Source organism: Pinus tabuliformis, chromosome 5_2 (assembly GCF_031772625.1).
Source record: "Pinus tabuliformis cultivar Carrire ecotype Pingquan chromosome 5_2, CPIR1, whole genome shotgun sequence".
Classification (NCBI taxonomy): Eukaryota; Viridiplantae; Streptophyta; class Pinopsida; order Pinales; family Pinaceae; genus Pinus; species Pinus tabuliformis.
Window position 1 is genome coordinate 704,636,580 of NC_142306.1, and position 22,734 is coordinate 704,659,313.

The 22,734-nt window shown below is 39.7% G+C and overlaps 1 protein-coding gene and 1 long non-coding RNA gene across 2 annotated transcripts in view; one reads left to right on the forward strand and one right to left on the reverse strand.

Moving 5' to 3' along the window:
* LOC149161098 (putative serine/threonine-protein kinase PBL7) overlaps positions 1-22,734 on the reverse strand; it is a 59,086-nt gene that overhangs the window by 22,013 nt on the left and 14,339 nt on the right. The window lies entirely within an intron of this gene.
* Positions 944-7,622, forward strand: LOC149161099 (uncharacterized). The gene is made up of 2 exons (XR_016261832.1): positions 944-5,282; positions 5,403-7,622. It is a non-coding gene; the product is annotated as an uncharacterized LOC149161099 (long non-coding RNA).

A 22,734-nucleotide genomic window follows, 5' to 3' on the forward strand; every position in this document is an offset into this window, starting at 1 on the left:
CATAAAGCCTATGGACAACAACTCTATAATGCAAAGGAATTTCAAGTTCTTCCATTCTACTCCACAACTTATCTCTAGGGACTGTGTCAAATGCCTTTTTGAAGTCAACAAAGCAGCAAACCACTTCTTCTTTTCCCTCCCAAACCTTTTCAATAATGTGTCTCAACATGATACCATGATCTACTGTAGAATGCTTCGGCCTAAAACCTACTTGACCTTTTGCCCTCTTTTCTTTGACTTCCGCCCACTTACTGATTCTATTTTCCACCATGCCGCTGAAGAGCTTTGCAAACAAAGGATTGATCATAATGGTTCTATAGTTGGAAGGATTATTAATGTCTCCACTTTTAAAAAGGGGTATTGCTAGACTAGTTGTCTAATCTCTTGGGAATCCTTGCCGAATGACGTTGTTGAATATTTCCATGATGTATGGTGCAAGAATGTTCATTCCCCACTTTAGATATTCCGCTTGAAGTTCAACCAAGTCCTTTGCCTTTCCTATTTTCAACTTCTTAATTCTTGTCTCCACTCCCTGTAATGTGAAAAGCTTTTGGTTGTGTTGATCCTGGGAGGAGGTTCTTCCTCTTATTCTTTCTCGTAGAGTTGTCTTGCATAGTCAAACCATTGATTTGCTGTAATATTATTTTCAATTTGCTTCTTCGGGTACTCTTGCCTAGATATATTAAGTCTTCTCGCCTTGTTTGCATGAACACATCTTTTTTCTTTTTTAACCTCTGCTTATATAACTTTACATTCATCTCCTTTTCAAGATATTCCTTGCCATTTTGCATTTTTCATCAAACCAAGCATTTACAGGAAAACACTAAGCACATATATGACACCCTATCACAGAGAGTTGGTGACCCTTATTCTTGGTATCACAACTAGGTTGCAACGCTAAGGTTGTATGGGCTAAAAAGAAAATACAAAGCTGAAAAGCAAATTTCACTCCATATTTGTTACTGCATTTTCATGGGGTCAGGATGGAGGACAAGAGTGAAATTATTAACATACAAGCTTATGCAACAAGTAAAATAACCAGAAATATAAGCCAAACCAAGTTGATGGGAATATATATGTGGTATTTGGCTCTTGAGAGGTGAACGTAAAATATTTGACCAATCACGCCAACAAAGCATATTTATATACATATAGAATGAGATGATTAAGTCCCATGTGAGGAGGCATTTTCAATTCCAACGCCAAAATGCAACAGGTAGGCGTACAACCAACCTATTCACCTTTCCTTTTGTTTTTTAAGGCCTACAAGGGGTTTTTGGCCTTGCAGCGGGGTATGAAAGTCTGGGCTGAAAGAAGTCGAGGGCATTGGATTCAAATATTTATGTGAGAACTCTCTGGCAGATATGTATACTAAATACGACATTGTCCGTGATCTATTTGACAAATCTCTTGGAAGGATGTGGTTTCAGGCAAGCAACAGCGTACATAAGTGAAATGTGCAGAGTAATCCTTCAAACTGTTTAACAAAATACCTCAATCAGGTGTTATTTCTTCGATTTTTATAATCTCAGAGGAAGGGCACGATATGTTTGACAATATCCTTGAGTGAGATACAGCCTCACGTGCAATGTGATGATAGCAGGGTATGGCCATATTGGGCTGCGTGAGCATGCTCTGAAAATGTTACATGAAACGCAGAGATGGATGATTTCAAAAAATTTCGAAACTGACAGCCGTGCCTTCAGCATCATTGGTAACTCATACATATTGATAATCCAATGAACATGGGCTCTAAGGGGAATCAACGTGGAACAAAGCCTAGAGTTTGAGCTTTGGTGAGTGATAATTAGATGCTATGGCTTCTTCCATCTTGTGGCAATCATAATATTTGTGCTATGGCCTAGATTCGTGCCGACTTCATAAGTTTAAACCAGCAAGAATACTGTTGGGTATAATCTACAGAGCAGAGAATGACTTTATCAGCAAAATTCCTTCTAGGCGGCTTGTTTTTCAGGGGGATCTCTTTGACTCCATGGATTTCTCCCCTCTAATTCACGCCAGACGCCTCTTTAAACTCCCCAATTTTCGAACACTTGCAGAACAGAAAATGGTGTGGAAATGACTCGGAAAGGGCCCAAAACTATCAAATATCTTTCATATAGCGACGTAGTTCATTTAATAACTGAAGAACAAGACCGTTAGAAGATCGTTAGAAATCTTCAACAATGCCGCAAAACGGAAAGGGTTTTAGGGAAGCTCTGAAGAGGACCAACAGATAACTCTGGAAGTATAGATGGTGGAGGCCGCAGGATTTTGCAACTATAGGGCCTCTGTATTTAAGGCCACTAGCTATTAAGGTTTCTAGGGTTTCTTCCCTCAGAGAATCAAACCAATGGTGAATAAGCTTACCCATTGCTTAATATGGTTTTGATAGAGAAAATTGTTGCGGCGAGCAAGACCGCTGGCAGCATCTTGCTTCCCGAGAGCACTAGCAAGGGTTGATGGAGGGCAGCTTGTTTTCCATGTCATACATAATATGGTAAATCTGCTGTTGAACATTCCAAATATGGACATGCCACAGTTTGACAACATCCCAAGGCACAACAAACCGCTATTGTCTAAAACCATGTAATTCTCTTTGGGCAAATGGTAATCCGCTCCCCGGAAATGAAATGTAATAATGGGAAATTTCGGCAGAGACCCCCTCGATGCAGTCGGTTTATGGCACAGGTCCAACGCAATTTGAGAGCCATCCGCTACAGGAAGCTTAATTAGAGAATTCAATTTCTGCTTCACTGCATCATAACCGGCTAGTTTGAGGTATGCTACTGTCATCCCAGAATCGATAACAAAGCCGCCAGGGTCATCAGATTGAGGGCTGAAAGTATCTTTCATAATATTCAACAATTTTCCGACAACACTGATGTCGTCCAGAGAATGACTATAGAAGGTTGATTCTTGATTGTTTTGGACAATGGGAGTCGAACTCGACACCTTGCCCCTCAATCTTGCAGGTTCTCCAAACATCAGAGGCTCGTTTTTGACTGGGAATCCTCGATTGTTATCAGACAGTAAGAAAACTTCCTGGGCATTGAAGCAGAGAGCTGTGAAATTAACGAGAGGGGACCTTGTCCCAAGCCCACTATCCCGGCTCCTTGATCGAAGCCGTTGCCTTCATTATTTGACCGCATACAAAGGCAATATTTGGGAATGTTTGCTTTGTTCCAGATTTGGAAGTTAATGTCAAGGTCTCGTATGAGAAACTCCCCACAGTAATTGAGAAATCGCCATACGTATACTGGTATTCACTGCTAGCTATATTCTTGCTTTCAAACTCTGGCAGCGCGTTGCAAAGAAGGCTTTTGCATGGAACCTTGTTGTAAGTGGAAGAACGCGAAGGATAATAGATTGAAGTTGGTTGCTTATAGAAATAGTGCAGGGCTTGCACTGCATCCATGGTAGGTCGCTTCCTGTGTCAAGAAATTGTAGAATAGGATAAGCTGGCATGTTGATTGCCAACTTCATGAGGAATTCTCCACTTCCTGTATTTACAGAAGCTAGAATTTCTGTGGCTTTTTACAAGTTTTGATCACCGAACTGGCCCGGTATGCATTGCAGCCTTTGCTTGCTTCGTCCGAATGCTCTTTGCAGGAAATCAGGGAAACTGATATTCCCTGGACTATACGGAGACACCAACGAGCTATATGTATCAGATTTTCTCTGAATCCAGAAAGTTGTCTGCTTGGTAGCTTCTCTCCATTTACAAGAGAAGTGTATCTGGCTGATACAGGAAGCAATAAGAACAGAATGAACAGAATCCCCATGCTAGCACTAAACATAAAATGTTCTGCAAAAATGTATGTTGTTTTAACCGTAAATTGCATATATAGTCATTGAGAAGATCAGAAGGAATATTGAACTTGAGCAAACCAATAATTCAGCCCTGGGTTGGCATTTTAGTTCATTGGCGGATGCTGATTCATTCTCTTCAAGTAACACATCAACAAGGTTGCTACAGAATGGATGACTGAATTGGTGACTGCAACACTCAAGCTTGAGGACATGTGTTACAGACATATTAAACAGATTGTTTCAGCAGTTGCAATGCACATTCCAGATTGAATTATTGCTTCTAGGATGAAGCAAGCAACATTGTGAAGGCATTTCAAAACTTCATCTTGGCATCTCCACTCCCTTTTGGTATGAGATATGATGGTATTTTGCAAATTTTATATTCAGATTTGAAGATCTACAGCTACATCATACATGGACTTGAACATATTAGATTGGAGATATCCTGAGGGCTATGCTGCATGCCATGAATTTGTATGGGCAGGAGTAAGAGAATTTTGCTCCAATTTCTTCTACTCCACAAACTCATTGAATCATGCCATACTGCTAGTCATATGATTCCCCATAATATGGTTATGAAGCAGCTCAACCATCCACGGTTTTTGATTTTCCAAGACTTGAGTTTGTGTTGCTCATACTTACATTTCCTTAATAGACAGTAACACTGCAGGCATTGGCGTGGTTGGGATTCTTCTTACAACAGTCATTCTGTTTTAAAAACGAAAAGGATAAGATGATAGCCATGCCTATAAGAGGGCACCACCTATGAGGAAAAAAATAAATCTTGGTCAATGCATCATAAGTGAGCAATTCTGCTTCTTCCAAACTAGGCAGCGTCCTTGACACTGCTACAGCAATATGAAACATAAAGAAGGATCCTTTAAAAGGACAAAATCGTGGCAGCTACCATCTCACATGGATATAGAGGAATTTTTTGATCAAGGAACTTAGATGATTGCTTTATAGCGTGGCATCAATAGGAATGATGTACTCCTGGTCCCTTATGCTTCAAAAAGAAGAAACATGCCATGTCAGGACCTCAGAATAATTCAAAAGATGAAACGTGCCCTGCCAGGATCATTGGAGATGATCCTTTGTCCGGATGCTGCTAGGTTCACCGGACTATTCAAACTCAGGCTGACCACTCATCGCATCTTCTGGGTATATCTATTTTCTATTTGCTGGTGTAAAAGGCAGTTGCATGGCACCCTATACCAGCAAGTCTTCACTCGACAGGGTTGCAGTATTTTCCGGAATAGCCACAGCCCCAGTATGATTTAATGTGCAGCAAGCCTTGGGTATGAAATAAAGGCCGTTACAGTAGCAAAAAAATAAAATTCCAAATCTGTAATTTTATTACCATTCTGGAAAATGCCTTCCTCAAAAGCAAGGGAACGGGTTACAGTATGGGAAGATCAATGGTCAAGGATCAAGCATTTCAAGAAGCATTTTGGAAGCTCCTGCTGAAGGTTACGTTTCAGATTTTCTTGATTTTACTAGATTATTTTATGGACATCATGCTTCATCCTTATTATTTATTGTATCTTTCATTGATGTAAGGGCAAAATTTCATTTTGTTCATGAAACAGTGTGTTCCATATTGTCACCAATGATGTCAATTATAGGGCTATGCAAGCTTGGTTTGCGATGAATGACTATGAAGGGGCAGCTAAATAAAGTAGATGTAACTAGAGATGGGTGGTGAGGGGACTCCTTTCTCCTAGAGGTCCCAGGGAGCTGAAGGAAATGATAATTCTATAGACTTCGCTGCACAGTTAGAGGACTGCTCACAATTTGAGATTGAGAATTTTCAAGGGGCAAAGCCTGAATCTGTACTATTTAGTGAGTTTATAATCACTATTAGAAACCCAGAAGGAGCACATGGAAGGCATGTAAAGAAGCCATCAAGAGATAATGGAGTTAAAAATCAAGTTTGCTTCACTCACATAAGGAATGGCGTTAATCTTTGCGGTCTGATGCAGTCAATCAAGCTATCCCAGAAATTTCCAGTTTAGGGCAATGCACTACCTTCCCAAATGAACATAAGTGATGTTCTGAGAGAGTGCAAGCAGCTAAACCAAGGAATGCTACAGAAATTGGTGTTCCTAAGCAATAGCATGTCTTCTTCAAAAGATGTTCTGGTTGGAAATTTTTGCACATTCAATGTTCAGCACCTTCTTCCTATTGCATTGACATGTGTTTTGGGTGATTTCTGGGTTTTTATCTCCAGATGTTGATATTTCAGTTTCCTGGTTGATGCAATACAATGATGAAAAAAATATCAACTATTCTGTAGCACTTTGCATGTGTTTCCTATATACTTCAATGAATATTCAGGAGTGCTAAAATTCAGGTCAGATGGTTTCAAAGCAAAGAAAAATGAAGCAGGACTTAATTAATGACCTGCCTAGTGTGAAGCAGATACTACGTGCTGCAAAACAATGTCCATCATGCAAGATGGCTATCTCCAAAACAGACAGCTGCAACAAGATGACTTGCTATAATTGTGGTCAATATTTTTGTTATAGGTGCAACAAAGTAGTGGATAGATATGACTATTTCAGTGGTGGAAATTGTATTTAAGTTGAGCAACAAGATATTCAAAACTGGGAGAGGGAAATGAATGATTGCCGACTTGAACATCTAGCTCGAGTGGAACCTTGGCCTCATCTTGGTCGTCCATGTCCAAACTATGGTCAACTAAATCTAAAGCTAGGAAATAACAATACATATTCTGTCGGTCTGGTGAAAACCATTACAACGCTTTGTGTTGTAAAGTTGCACGATGCAGCTCTGAACATTATGGACCACAAGGGTGTGAACAACATACAACAGATTGACAAGTATAAATATAGTCTGGTGTGAAGAAGTAAAGTCTTGTGAATTGGTCAGCAATTATTGACTAGTCTATCTGAATGGTGGCCACAACTGAATACAGAGCTTCCTAAATTGTTTCATCTACCTGAGATGCCAAGTGGTATTACATTTTATAGTTTGATAAAATCATCAGACACCCACAGAAACTTGTACCATGGACGGTGATTCATCAATCTACAGATTACACATAAGGCACATTCATGGAAGAGGCTATGACCTGGTTGACAGGCTGTTGAATCTTTTGAAGAGGTGGGTAATAGCACCACTAACAACAGAAATTATGAGCATAAGCAATAGCATACAAACAGAAACAAAAACGAAAATTATTCCTACTTAACAGCTGCATTCATATAGTCTTGCTCTCTCCAAGATAGCATGGCAATCAACACATCCTTGGGTCCATAATCATAGGAAGGCTGCATACCTATGAAGACATGGTTAAACTTAGTAACAGTGCATTTCTTGGATGATGATTAAGCATGTTACCTTCAACAATACAATGTGTGTAGGAGCTCTCTATCTGCAATCAAGGAGAGAGGATTATCTTGCACTCAAGTATGTTTTTAGACAGAACAGGGCAGGCTTTTAAGGTGTCTATTTCAAATGAATTTCCAACATTTGAACAGAGTTCTTGGATATCTAAGTTAGTCTGGATTACTCAAAATTTCCAGGATTGAGGACTGGGAAAATAGCACATCGAGGCTTTGCAACCTAAAAGCAGGATTGCAAATCATGGAAACAACAGTAATGTTATATGCAAGAGTAGTGCTCATTGAGGAAGCACTTAAATGCCTGATGTGGTTTGCTCATTGATTGTCATGTTACCTTTAGAGTTAACCTTTTGCTGCTAATCATGTGTTATATGGAGGATTCTCTGTTCAAGAAAGAACAATGACAGGGCACTAATGTGCAGAATGTGCCTTAATTATTCACTGAAGTTTTACCTTGAGAATATTTCTTGCTGTTAACTGTGCAGTGTGTATTATATGGTTGTTTTTTCCAGTGTTCCACGGGGACGCGTCCCCCAGGGTCGGGTGCGCGCACCCCTCGCACCCCACGCACCCGGGACGGGGGGACGTCTGGGGAAACGTTTCCCCACGTCCCCCTTTTGGGGAGATGTGGGGAGACGCAGGGGGGACGTTTCCCCAGTGTGGGGGACACGACTCCCCAAAAGGGGGACTCCTGGGCGTCTCCCCTCAATATGGGCTACGCGTCCCCCGTTAAATTTGCTTTTAAACAATGATTTATGACAGGGAAAACCTTGTATTTGACCATATTTCCCTACTAATGCTATGCAATTCATGGTAATGTTTAAGAATTTATCTTATGACATTCTCCTTTATCTTTCATTTTCATCCTTTTACTTAAATTTTTAACATTACCATGAAATGACTCAGGATGTTTGAGAGTGGTTCTGACCTCATTGGATTTCATATGGAGAAAATAGAATTTTAGATCTCACTCAAAATCCAGCAGACTTAACAGTTTTTCAAGAATTCAGGATTCGATGGATTGCAATGTTTCCATTGCATTTTGTCATGTACAAGGGTATGGTATTAGTATTTAATCAAGAGCACCAAGCCCTCTTTGTACTTTAGAGTGACTTTTAGACTCATCACTCCACTGTTTTTGAGTTTTAGTTATATCAATTTACTATTCCAGTATTCAGATTTCAATATCTATTATAGTCTATTTCGCTTAGTACTAATTAGATTCTAGAATGATGAATGATGAATTCTAATTTTAAATCAATTTAAAATCTAGAATGATGAATGATGAATTTAATTTTTAAATCAATGTAGATTCTAGAATGGTGAATAATGAATATGGATTGGAATATTTCATTATTGAATCTTGTGATCTATGGATGAATCATGTATGTATTAGTAAGGATGATGAGTATGGATCAATGTATTTCATCATTATTTAATTCAATTATGTATGTATCATTGTATTTATGCTTTCATTATTGAATATGAATTTGATATATATATATATATATATATATATATATATATATATAAAAAAGGAAAAATATATATATATACCCCGACGTCCCCCCGTCCCCTCTAAATTTCCCTAAAATTTGAGGGTACTCCCACACGTCCCCCTTGTGCGTCTCCCCGCACCCGCGTCTCCCTGTCCCGGAGCCTTGGTGGAACATTGGTTTTTTCTCATTTGGAGCAGAGTATGTCCGTGAATTAATTATTGCAGGCATTAATCCTATTTGATTTCATGTCTTATCAGGTATAGTGGTTATTGTGCTGGGCTGAACACCCTTTAACGTGGGGCATGATAAAAACCTATGGATCTTGTTTATGCATAGGGAATTGAGGATGCCCTGAAATAAGACATCGGTGTAGCATATGAACAATACACCTACAATATACTGACTGCAAACACGAAAGGAGGAGAAATCGCATGGGACAACAGTTCTTGCATGTTTTGACTGTAATTTAATGCATTGAGGACTAATTTAATGCATCGAGGACAATGCATAAATAAGAGGGAGGGGAATGTAACACCCCAATCAGGATCCCCTGGATAGTGATATGCAAGTATAGGTGACATTAGGTTAGTGAGCCAGAATGTGGAATACGCTGGTTAGACTGAAACTCATTGAGGCTTGTATGCCTCTGTATATATATACATGTTAGGTCAGTGGAGCCAGTTATATATATGGTTAAGGGTGGTGTGCCTATGTAATGGGTTTGAGGACCATGATCATTAGGTTGGTGAGCTAGGGCAAAATTAATTAGGCTAGTAGGCTGAGAATTGCTTTTGGGCGGTGTGCCCATGCGTATGTGTGTGTCTATGTGTCAGGGCCGAGATGCCCGTGTGTATATGCTTTTATATGCTATGAGGTAGGAAAGCATAAGTGTGGCAAGTATGTTTAATTTATGCATAGTAATAAACACATAATGGTTGTGGACAGACCCAGATGAAAAGATTTTGGGAAGTCGAGAATCCATGGCAAGAAAAGGCATCTAGATGAAAATGTATATTATAATAATATAATAATAAAAAGAGAGAAACATGGCTATAAAAGGGGTATTCTCCCCTAAGAGGGATCAAGCAATTAGATAGTGAATACCTGGGATGGCAGTAAGACTCCTGGAGCCCTAGAGGACCATCCCTGTCCAACAGTAAGACACCCTATAGGTGATGGCATGAGACTTGAGGTACTGCAGGTGTAGAGAAGGGTGTGCACCACTTGGGCGCAGGTTGATGGGGGATGTAAGCTTTGTGGCTGGAGGGGTTGGACACGAGAGCCTAGAGGGTACTTGGAGTCCGAGGAGGGCAGCAAGAGCTCCTAGAGCCATAGAGTCGAGACCATCCTTTTTCGACAATTAAATGCCCTGAAGGTGGTGGCACGAGACTCGAGGGAGTGAGGGTGCAGAGAAGGGTGTGTACCACTTGGGCGCAAGCTGATGGAATGTGTGAGCCTGGAGGTTGGACGCTGATGGGTTTGGTACCTTGTCTCTTTCATGTATGTTATGAAGCATGTACGTGGCTCGAGTAGTTGACGCTAAGTGGAGTCATAGCCCTAGCTCTGGGGTGACCTGTGAAATTTCATCTATTGCAGCAACTAGAAATTATTCTCCTAACTGCAAATTTAATTATGCAATTTATTTGCTACGAAAAACAATGAATAAAATCACAACTGCAATTTTCACCATAAAAATTACGTGGAAAATAAAATGTTGGAAACTAAGAAATTCTAGCACACACCCAAGAATTTTAACAACATTATTTTTGGACAATTATCCCCGAAAAAACACAATGCAAGAAAACCGGTGCAACAAATGAGGGTTTTATTATTAATCTACAGTAGCAAATATGAGTACAATAATTTCGCTGCCAAACTGGCAATCCAATCCGAGAGAATCATTGGAAAAATTATTGTGAGGATTTCCTCACCCCATAGTTGATTTCAGCTCCTGAAACTGGCCCCTCAGCGATTCACACTTCCTTCTACGTCAACTTTTGCGTAGTTCTTGCAGTTATTTCCTCCGACAACTTCTGAAATCTACAACTCTACTTCTCTCTGGCTCTAGAACTAATTCACTGGTCCACCAACTATTGAATTGATTGCTCCTCTAGCTAGATCGAACTTCTCTATTGCTGCTGCTTGCGCAATCCTTGCGTAGTCCTTCTGGGCAAATTCACACTCCCTCAATTTGACTCTTCTGACACTGGAAACCTCCACCAAAATATTGCTTCACTCCTTTGTCACATGCTACTCGATCTCTGGCTCTAATCCTCCTGCTGAATCACTCTGCCACTGGAAAATCAATCTGCCTAGATCACTGAGTGTCTGCATTGGTGTGTTCATCTACCCATCGACTTCTTCTTATAATCTTCTTTTGGACCTCCAACGACGAAGATTAAAACTTAATCAAAGGCCAAGATCATATATCAGAGTCACTCTGTGTGAGTTTCTAGATGATTCATACTGTATCTCAATTAATATTGATTAATTAATCAGATTTCTTGAGTTTAGACTTGGGAAATATTTAAAAATAGGCTAATAATCTAATTGAGACACTTATAGGTGGAATTTCCAGAAAATATTTTTGGGTTATGAAGAACTCATGTGTTTTAGCCTATCCACTAAGTTTCAAGGTTAGAACACCTTCGATGCTTCAAAAACTAGCACTCCCTCTTAGCGAGGAAGGTGTTCTAGCGCTACACCACTGCTGCTACAACGATCTGTCTCTATATCACCTCTCTGTCACGCTACTGATGTCTAGATATTGCCCACCAACCATTGCACAACTCTGATGCTACATATGTGCTGCCACTGACATTGCCATACTGCTACCAACTCTGCATCTGACTGTAACTCTCTCTCATCTATTGCTGCTACCGCTGCAACAATTGCAACTGAGAAGCATCCAAAACAGACTGTCCCTACTACTAAAATGGGTTCTCCATCCTACCCATATGTTCTCTAAAATAGATGAACTTAGCTCTACCTAGAGCTTTTGCGAGTAACTTGCTTATCAGTGGGAATATACTGTAGCAGGATTGCTCCACGCTGCACACAATCTCTGATGAAATGAAACCAAATATCTATGTGTTTTGACCTGTCGTTAAACATTGGATTCTCAGAGAGCTTAATGCAACTCTGATTATCGCAAACATTGGTCGCCTCCATCCTCTGCGTGAACAAGCTTACCAACAACTTCCAAATCCATATAGCTTCGCACATAGTTATGCTTGCTGCCATATACCCTGCTTCAAGAGAGCTTAGTGCTGCTTAGCTTCCTTCTACACCAAGAAACCATTCCTAATCCAACGTTGAAGCAATACCCATAGATACTTTTTCTGTCCACTAAATTGCCTGCTCAATCTGCATCCGTGAATCCCTATAGTTTGATGCTATCCCCTTGGGTGTATCTCAACCTATACTTGATTGTGCCATGCACATAGCTCAAAATATGTCTCACTGTTACCCAATGTACTCTCTTTGGTTCTACCATAAACTAACTGAGGGTATTGACTGCGAAGCAAATATCTGGCCTAGTGTTGACCAGATACATGATAGAACCGATGAGTTGTCTATAAAAGGTGGGGTCAACATCCTTGTCATCTGACACATCATTCTTCTTCCAATTGGTGATCATGGGTGTAGACATGGGTCTACAATCCTGCATTTTGAACCTCTTCAAAATATCTATAGCACATCTTCATTGCCTAAGGAAAATCTGCGCGTCCTTCTGCTACACTTCCAATCTTAGGAAATGGTGCATCATCCCCAAATCTTTCATATCAAATTCTGCTGCTAAGTTCCTCTTGCAGTCTTCTATGAACCTTGATGATCCTGTAAGGAAGAGATCATCCACATACAATACTAGGATGAGTGGCTTGCCCTCTACCATCAAATATTAAAAGTTTGGATCAATGTCACTCTTGATGAATCTCATCTGCTGCAAGTAGCTGTCAATCCGACCATACCATGCTCTGGGAGCCTGCTTAAGCCTGTATGGAGCTTTCTTTAGTCCACACACATGAGTGCACCTCTCATGAGTCTTGAAGCCCTCTGGTTGTTCTATGTACACCTCTTCCTCGCTCACCCCATTCAAGAATGTTTTCTTGATGTCCATCTGCTGAATCTGCCATCCTATTTGAGCTGCTAGGGATATAACTGACTGAATAGAAGTGTATCTAGAAACTGGGGCGAAGGTCTCATAATCTATCCCTTCTTTCTGTGCAACCCCTTTGCCACGAACCTAGCCTTGTACTTCTCCACGTTGCCATTTGCAACATACTTGATCTTGTAGATCCATCTAGAACCTATAACTGACTTGTCCTTAGGCCTTGACACCACCTCTGAAACATCATTCATCATGATAGAGTTGTATTCTTCTACCATGGCATCTACCCACACTTGATGTTGTGTGGCTTCCTAAAAGCTAGAAGGTTTTGCAACTGGAGCTACCAATGCTTGATATCTATCAGGTTTCCTGTGCTCTCTCTTGTTCATTCTAGGAACTCCAACGAGCTCCTCTACATCTCTCAATGTCTGACAAACTTCTCTATTGGTTCAGGAGGTTCAACTACCTCCTCATCATCTTGCCTCTGCTACTCCATCTCCTGAGATCTCATTGGATCCCCTACACCCGAGAAAATGCTAGCACTGGTCACTATATTGGATCCCTTTGACTGTCCCATTGGTGGTCCCACTAGCTACCCCTGTGGTTGGACCAATGGAGCTTCACCTGGTTGATTTTGATCACCTACAGGTATCTTACGAGATCTCTTGAAAGCTCAATCTCAATGAACTTTATGTCCCATCTCACTACAATCTTCCTATTTCTAGGAACGTAGATCATGTATGCATTGGTGGTTTCACTATAACCAACGAGAAACCACTTCTCTGCAGTCTGATCCAATTTGGCGTGCTTCTCATCTAGCATGTGGCAATAAGCAACATTACCAAAGATCTTGAAGTGACTAACTTCTGGCTTCTTCCCTGTGAAGACCCCTTCTAGCGTTTTTTTTCCCTAATGCTCTATGAGGAGTCTTGTTTTGAATATACACTTTTGCGTTACATGCCTTTGCCCACAGAAACCTGGGTAAATCCTGGTCATATAACATTTCTTTTGCAATTCCAACTATATTTATGTTTTTTCTCTCTGCTTCCCCATTCTGCTATGGATTGTAGGGAGTTGTCCACTCTCTTTTGATGCCTTCCTTCGCAAAAAATCTGTAAATTTTTTATGAATATACTCTTCACCATTATTTGAGCGAAACACCTTGATCGTGTTCCTTGTTGCATTATCTACGAGAGCCTTAAACTCCCTAAAACGATTGAAGACCTCATCCCTGGTCTTCAAGAAGTAGATCCAGGTTTTCCTGAAATGATCATCAATAAAGGTGACGAAATATTCGGCCCAACTGAGAGCTCTAGTGGACATCAGGCCACAAATATCCAAATGTATAAGTCCTAACACCCCAGCTCCCTGCTATCACTTCTTGGGAATGTTGCCTTAGCATACTTCCCAATCATGCATCCTCTGCACACATCATCGTGTTCCATGCCAAGTTCTGAAATCCCTGTTACTGTCTCCCTGAGCATCTTGAATGCTCCATGGTGTAGATGTCCCATTCTCCTATGCCATAGCTAATTTAGTTCCTCCCCTCTACTGCTATAACTACCTATCAATGCCATTGGAGTGTCGAGTTGCAACCTGTACAACCTGTTGCTTCGAACTCCAATACATCTCACCCTCTTCCAGCTCGAGTGTTTGACTAACACTTTCTTCCCTACAAAGTAGATATCATATCCCTCATGTTGTAACTCGGACACTAAAATCGGGTTCATACCCAATCTTGATACATGTAAGTACATCTGTAGTGCTGATACTTGCTCCTGACTCCTTCTGAAAATTGATGGTACCTATCCTTACTAGAGAACACTTCGTTCTGTGTCCCATCGTACTCTCAAAGTACATATGCTCCTCCTTGTAGCTAGACAAATATTCTCTAACCTCTGTCATGTGAGCTAACACTCCACTATCTATATACCAGATACCCTGTGAAGTTGAGCCTTATAAACAAGCAAATTCATCCTCTAACTTGGACGACAAATTTGAAGCTCCTTGAATGTCAATTTTGTCCATGGTCATACTGAAATTTACTGAAGACAAATTTGTGTTATTTCTCTTCCACGGATTCTACGCTAGCAAATTGCTATAAAAATTCTCTGTGCCCAGACTAGAAATATGCTTAACGAAAACATTGAGCTATTGTTGCTCCCTCTGCCTGCTGAAATTGATTTTTTGGACAAATCTACTTTTCCTGCAATTCCAACTCGAAAATCGAAGCCTTGCCCAACACTTTGCACTGCGTGGCTAGGCACTGCGCAACACCATAAAATTTTGGCTTGCTGCTCCCTCTGAAGAGAGAAGTTTTTTTGTCTTTTCTTCTGAGCTTCCCTACTTGATCAATCATGCTCTAATACCATGTGAAAATTTCATCTATTGCAGCAACTGAAAATTATTCTCCTAATTGTAAATTTAATTATGTAGTTTATTTGCTACGACAAACAATGAATAAAATCACAACTGCAATTTGCACCATAAAAATTCCACGGAAAATAAAATGCTAGAAACTGAGAAATTCTAGCACACACCCAAGAGTTTTAACACTGTTATTTTTGAACAATTGTCCCTGGAAAAACCCAATGCAGGAAAACTAGTGCAACAGATGAGTGTTTTATTATTAATCCTCAACAACAAATTTGAGTACAATAATTTGGATGCCAAAATGGCAATCGAATCTGAGAGAATCATTGGCAAAATTATTTGGAGGATTTATCCTCACCCCACAACTGATTTCAACGCCCGAAACTGGCCCCTAAAAAATTCACACTTCCTTCTACATCAACTTCTGCGCAGTGCTTGCTCAAGTCTTGCTGTTACTGCCTTCAGAAACTTTTGAAATCTACAACTCTGCTTCTCTCTAGATCTGGAACTGATTCACTGCTCCTCCTGTTCAAAATACCGACCACCAGCTACTGAATTGACTGCTCCTCTAGCTAGATCGAATTGCTTTGTTGTTGCTTCCTACGCAATCCTTGCACAATCTCTCTAGGCAAACTCCCACTTCCTCAATCTGACCTCTTTCGACACTGGAAACCTCCACCAGAATATTGCTTCACTCCTTTGCACCTGCTACTTGATCTATGGCTCAAATCCTCCTGCTGAATCACTCCACTATTGAAAAATCGATCTGCCTATATCACTAAGTGTCTGCACTGATGTGTTCTTCATCTACGCATCAACTTATTCTTATAATCTTCTGTTGGACCTCCAACGACCAAAATTAAAACTTAATCAAGGGCCAAGATCATATCAGAGTCGATCCTGTGAGTTTTTAGATGATTCATACTTTATCTTAATTAATACTGATTAATTAACCAGATTTCCTACATTCATACTTGGGAAATATTTAAAAATAGGCTAATAATATAATCGAGACACTTATAGGTGGAATTTCCATCAACAATTAATGGGTTATGAAGAACTCGTGTGTTTTAGCCTCTCCACAAAGTTTAGAGACTAAAACACCTCCGATGCTACAAAAACTAACATGACCAATTGCTGAAAGAATTAGAGCAACATAGTCTATGGTTGGGACGAACATCAAAGGACTATAGCCAACTCATAGAATTTATAGATAAGTATTTGAAAACTAGTTATGTGCTTATTCCATTGTACTCTTACATGGTTTGCATATTTGTGGTTTGAGTGTTATGATTAATTTCTAGAATTGCATGTTGTGGTTACTTTATGTATATATTATGGTATATGTTTGATAATTTTGTAATTTACAATATAACAATGGTTAAATATATATGTGGTTTTTGATCACGTCAGTATTGTGTGAGTGATGCCCCTTAGTGGAGGTCTGGGGACATTTTAGGCAGAGTTAGATTCTCTGCAACGACTTCTTTTATAACTTGCAATCTGTGTGGACTTGGATTTTGAGACTATGTCCTCTTTCTTAATTTTTGAAGAAGTAACTTGGACCCTTGTTCGTTATTGGTTGTGGCAAGGCACTATAAGGGCCATGGTTTTGGCACTTGGGAAAAGTATCTCTACAATTGGTGAGTAAGATCTCCCCTCACGTCATTTCCATTCATTAATATTTGAAGTCTAAGAGCATGGCCTCAAACCATATCACCCCAGAGTCATGCTCTCGACCTTAAAAACATTAGAATGAGGCAAGTGAAGGGGGTTGATGGGTCCTAACGCTGAAAATTAATGGGGTGGGCCCACCAGGCTCCCAAACTTTATGCCACTAGGTTTGTAGAGAAGTGGTGTGGAACACCACTCACTGTCATTGCTATGGTTAACTTTGTATTGGGTGAAGTGACAAGAGTTAGGTCAATTCACCTGTGGTTTCAAAATAGAACACTATCGCTACCCACCGCCAATCATTATGAGTTTTGGCATGTTGTGAATGTGATACATGCACGTTAATGGAGGGTGACTTTGATCAAACCAAGGTTCCAGTTCACAAAACCATGTGGTTGGGCCATAATCTACCACCATAGATTTGATTGTTGAGAACTTAAAGGGGCAATGTTGAAGATGAAATTGCTAGTCTGGCTAAGGGTCTAGTGCGAGAACCCTGCCCACTGCTCATTTTACGTTACTTGTTAGCATCCATATGCGGTGGGTAGGAATGTGTTGGAACACTGTTCTAGCGTGACATGGACTGCGGTGGGCCCTACTATGTTTTTAGCCTTCGAGCAATTTGGTTAAGAAATGAGGTTTGGGTTAATTTGTTCGGGTGGGCCTAGTAGAGCGGTGCTGGAAGTTATCAAGATAGTTCTCGTCGGTTGGATTCATTTAGTGACAGGACCACTCGTCGCCCATTGACACTGTTGGAGTGATATGTTTCTCAATCGAGTAGTGGCGATTGTTGATGAGAAAGTTTCGGTAAGTTGGGTCCATCCATTTCTGAGGAGGCCCTTGTTAAAACATCATCACCTCTGAACAACACAATCGTAAGGCGCTCATATCAACAATTTATGTTGATCCCAAAACCCCCCTGGTTTGCCAAAAGTTAATGGGGTGGCGGGGGGGGGGGGGGGTCAACATGGAGTTTCCCGCCATCAGCCCCCCATTATATTATGCACCATTTTCGACAATGTATCTAGGGTGTGGGACTGATCAACTATCGCTATTCACCCTAGGGCCCCCTTGGTCTACTGGGGGGGAGGGGCTTTCAAAACCAAATACCATCAACACTAAAATTTGTCGGGTTTGATTGGGTCCACTCACGTGGTGCAACACAATCCCAGGATGGAGCCACATGGTAGCCTTGTGTTGATGTGGCGTTATATAATTGGTTAGACTTCAAAAGGGAATAACTCTTAATACGATAGTTGAATTGAGATAAAATTTATATCGCCGAACATTTCTTGATGAGCAGAACACAAAGTTAGTGGTGGTTTTGAGTTTTAACGACATTGGAAATATTAAAATTTTTGTAACTCCATCTGCATGACAAACTATGGAGGTCAAGTCATAGGTAACACCTCGCACAAATCAGGATGGTCAAGGAGGTGGGAGGAGTGTTACAAAGTGATATCAAAGCATGGTTCAACATTGGACCTGGATGGGCTAAAAAACAGAGGAAATTGGAGCTCAAACCTAGGTTCATCTTATATAAAAATAAATCATTCCTGTAACTATTAGTTTAATTAAGGCAAAGGGCATGATCAAAGATCATGTCCATTCACCAAGAGGCACTTAGGGCTATATTTAAGCTTGGGCCTCTCACTTTGTAAACCATCCATTCAATCATTTATTAATAAAATATGTATCATTGCTGATAATTGCTGAGTATTCTACTGCATTTGGTATCAGAGCTAGTTGCTCCTCGGACTCGGTTGTTGTTTGACCCCATTGCGCACCTAGTCGCCAATTTCCCCCGCCCTCTTCTCCGTCGTCAAACCTGCAGCCATCCCCACCTTCTTCTCCGTCGTCGAACTGCACCTATTCCCTGTTCTCTTCTCCGTTGTCGAACCCTCTACCTCTATGTGCCTTTGTTGTTTTCAGGTATTTCCATCAGTTGTTGTCACTCCAACCGCAGGTACTGCTATCATTCTGAAACACTAAACAAACGCCCTTATTTATTTTAATCGGGGGTTGTGGCATATATATATATATATATATATATATATATATATATATATATAGTATAAAAAATAATTTCATTATATAATTAAATTAATTAATTTAATTTAATTATATATATATTATTAGAATCAAGTTACGCTGGATATGTATATTTCACCTTAGACCCGCTCAATGGCTTCATCAATGTCGATGGCCGATTTCAATAAAAGACTAGTAGACCTTGAGACTAAGGTGACCGGACAGGGTGATAAAATCGAAGAGCTCCAGAATACAACAAAGAGAATAGAGTCAACTTGAGGAGAACAAGAATGCATTTAAAAAGGATTAGGCAGACCTTTCAGTTAAGGTGGATTGAGCGATGATGATGTTGACCTATATTTGTGACAATATGAAGATTACGCCCGATCAAATAGTCCATAATAATGAGGCTACTCAACATCTCAATTCTCTAGATTCGTCAAAATCGTCAGACACACATGAGAATCCCGAGTCTCCAAAGGCATCTTCCACGCTTAATCAAGGAAATAGCAAAACGAATGTTCAAAATAGGCAACTCTGGAATCCATACACCAATATGCGTTTTCAAGTCAACACCCTTTTCTCACCCCGATGATAGCTACATATCAACGAAGAGGAAAACTTGAGCTATCCAAGTTTGACAGTAACGAAAAATGCAGCGTTGCTTGGTTCAATAAATTAGAACAATATTTTGAGATTTACGGTATTGACAATGATGACGGAAAGATCAGGCATGCTTCCATGCAAATGGAAGGCGAAGCATACAATTGGTTTATGTGGTGGAAAAAGATGACACTTGTGATCAGTTGGAGGAAATTCAAACATGTGTTCTTTAAAAGGTTCTAAGGTGTCAAGGAAGAAGAATTGTTTTTAGCACTCACCAGATTACAACAAAAGGGAGATGTGGACGAATACACTCGAGAATGGGAGACTTTAGCAACACGAGTACTTGGATTATCAGAAAATCGTCTCATTCAATCATACACCACGGGACTTAAACCCCATCTACAAGCAGAACTTGAGCTTCATGACATTACCTTGATAGAAGTAGCAAGACAAAAAGAAAAAGCTACTAAAAAGAAATTTGAAAAGATGTTGTGGTCAAAGGATGAAAGAGTATATTCGAGGCGAAGATTTCCCCAGTCTGCAAACACAGAGAATACAAAATATGTTCCACCACATCTTCGTGAAGGAGACAAAACTAACGTTGAAATGCAAAGGATGAAAGAGGGCAAGTGCAAACATTGTGGCGAAAAGTGGGACCCTAAAGATAGGTGTGCTAAAGGAAAAGAGACCAAGAACCTGTATAAATGTGAAGCAACTAATGAATCAGAAGTAGAAGAAATTGAAGATGCCCCATAATTCTCTCCAGATCTAGATGACGAGAGCATTCCAAAAGTATCATTATCGACTATGAGAGGTATATCACATCGCCAGACATTAAAATTAAAAGGAGATATCAAGAAGAAAAATGTAATGGTTCTCATCGATGCCGGTAGCACCCACAATTTTTTGGACTCAACCATGGTGAAGAGACTCAACATTTTCACATCTCCCATGCCCAACATGAACGTTATGGTATCCGATGGTAAGAGAATTGAAAAAGTAGGGAAATGACATAAAGTCAAATTGTAGATTCAAGAGTTTAATTTAGAATATTCGTTCTACACAATACCATTAGGAGTGGATGTGGTCTTAGGTATCCAATGGCTACAAATCCTCGGTACTTACTGCGCCAACCATCAAAAGCAATTTATAAAATTTAAATGGAATGGGCAGAAATACAAATTATATGGGTTCTAGCCACCTGAGAACCAAATTGTATCATCATCCCAGATGATGAAAATGATTTGGAAGGGAGCGCCAGCCTATGTAGTATAGTGTCATCAATTAGAAATGTTAACTTTGAATCTAGTCAACGAAGAAGCACCAAAAGTCCAAGAGCTAATTCAAAAGCACGAAAAAGCATTCCAAGACCTTCCGATGAAAATGCCGCCTAAATGAGATATTGAACATACAATAAAAGTCAAAGAAATAGCAAATCCCATCAACATCAAACCATATCAATATCCACACCATCAAAAATCTTAAATTGAGAGATTAGTCCAAGATCTTTTAAAGTGTGGCATCATCTCAAAAAGTAAAAGTTTGTATACTTCTCTAGTTGTATAGTTCGAAAGAAAGATGGATTGTTCAGATTATGCGTCAATTATCGAGGACTAAACAAAATAACAATTAAAAACAAGTTCCAATTATTTTTATCAATGAAATGTTGGATGAACTACATGACATTAAATACTTCTCAAAATTGGACCTAAGGTCAGGGTATTACCAAATCAGAATAAGATTGGAAGATGTAGCAAAAACTGTGTTCAGAACACATGAAGGTTATTGCAAGTTTAAAGTAATGGCTTTCGATTTAACCAATGCACCAATAACATTCCAAGCTACTATGAACGAGCTATTCCGTCCATATCTAAGGAAGTTTGAGTTAGTGTTCTTTGATGACATTTTAATTTACAGTGAAACTTGGAAGGGGCACCTACAACATTTGGAGAAAGTTATTACTCTGTTGGAAGAGCATCAGTTATATGCCAAGAAGTCCAAATGCACTTTTGGGGAGGAAGAAGTAGAATATCTCAGACATATAATATCCAAAGGAGTAAAAGTATATCCTATACAAGGGAATGGCCCAAACTAGTTAATATCTCCAAGCTAAGAGGATTCTTAGGATTGACAGGGTATTATCGAAGATTTATTAAAAACTATGCCCATATAACCGCACCCCTATCGAACCTTCTAAAGAAGAACTCATTTTGATGGAATGATGAAGCAGAACAGTGTTTTTAAGAATTGAAAGAAGTCATGTCTAATTCCTCTGTATTGGCAACTCCAGACTTCTCAAAACCATTTGTAAGTGAATGTGATGCTTCGGGTTTTGACATAGGAGCAGTACTAATGCAGGATGGTCACTCAATCGCGTTTGAAAGCAGAAAGCTCAATAAGCACGAATGTCTCAAGTCTACATACAAAAAGGAAATGCTTGCAATTATGCATGCATTAGCCAAATGGAGACAATACCTCTTGGGAAGTAAGTTCTTAATACGAACAGATCATAATAGTCTTCAACATCTCCTCCAACAAAAAACACCATCTACAGAACAACAAAAACGGATAGAAAAAATCGCTACCTTTGACATGGATATATTACATAAGAAAGGGAAAGATAATGTAGTAGCTGATGCGTTGTCAAGGAAAGACGAAGAACCATCATTACTTGCAGTTTCAGTGGTTGTGCCTGAATGGCTTAATGAGATTTGAAGTGAATATGAAAAAGACCCTCAGAATTCAAAATTTGAATGGAAGAATGATATTCTATGGTACAAGGGAAGAATTTAACTAAATGTAGATTCCAAATTTAAAGCCAAGGTTCTCAAAGAGTAGCATGATTCACTGTTAGCCACACATGTATGATTTTTTAAAACCTACTATAACGCACGCCAGTCATTCTTTTAGAAAGGAATGAGTAAGGATATTCAAAAATATGTAGCCGAATGCAATAAATGCCAGAGAAATAAAAATGAGAATATTATGACACTCGGAATACTTCATCCCGAATCAGAAATGGGAGGAAATATCAATGGACTTTATTGAAGGTTTACCTGTGTCTGACGACAAGGATAAAATTCTTGTAGTAGTCGGCAGACTCATCAAGTATGCTCACTTTATTGCAATGAGGAACTCATATTCAACAAAACAAATCGTTGAGATATTTTGCAAAAATGTTATTACATGGATTTCCCAAGGTCATTGTGAGCTATAGAGATGCCAAATTTAAGGGTAATTTTTGGAAGGAATTTTTCAA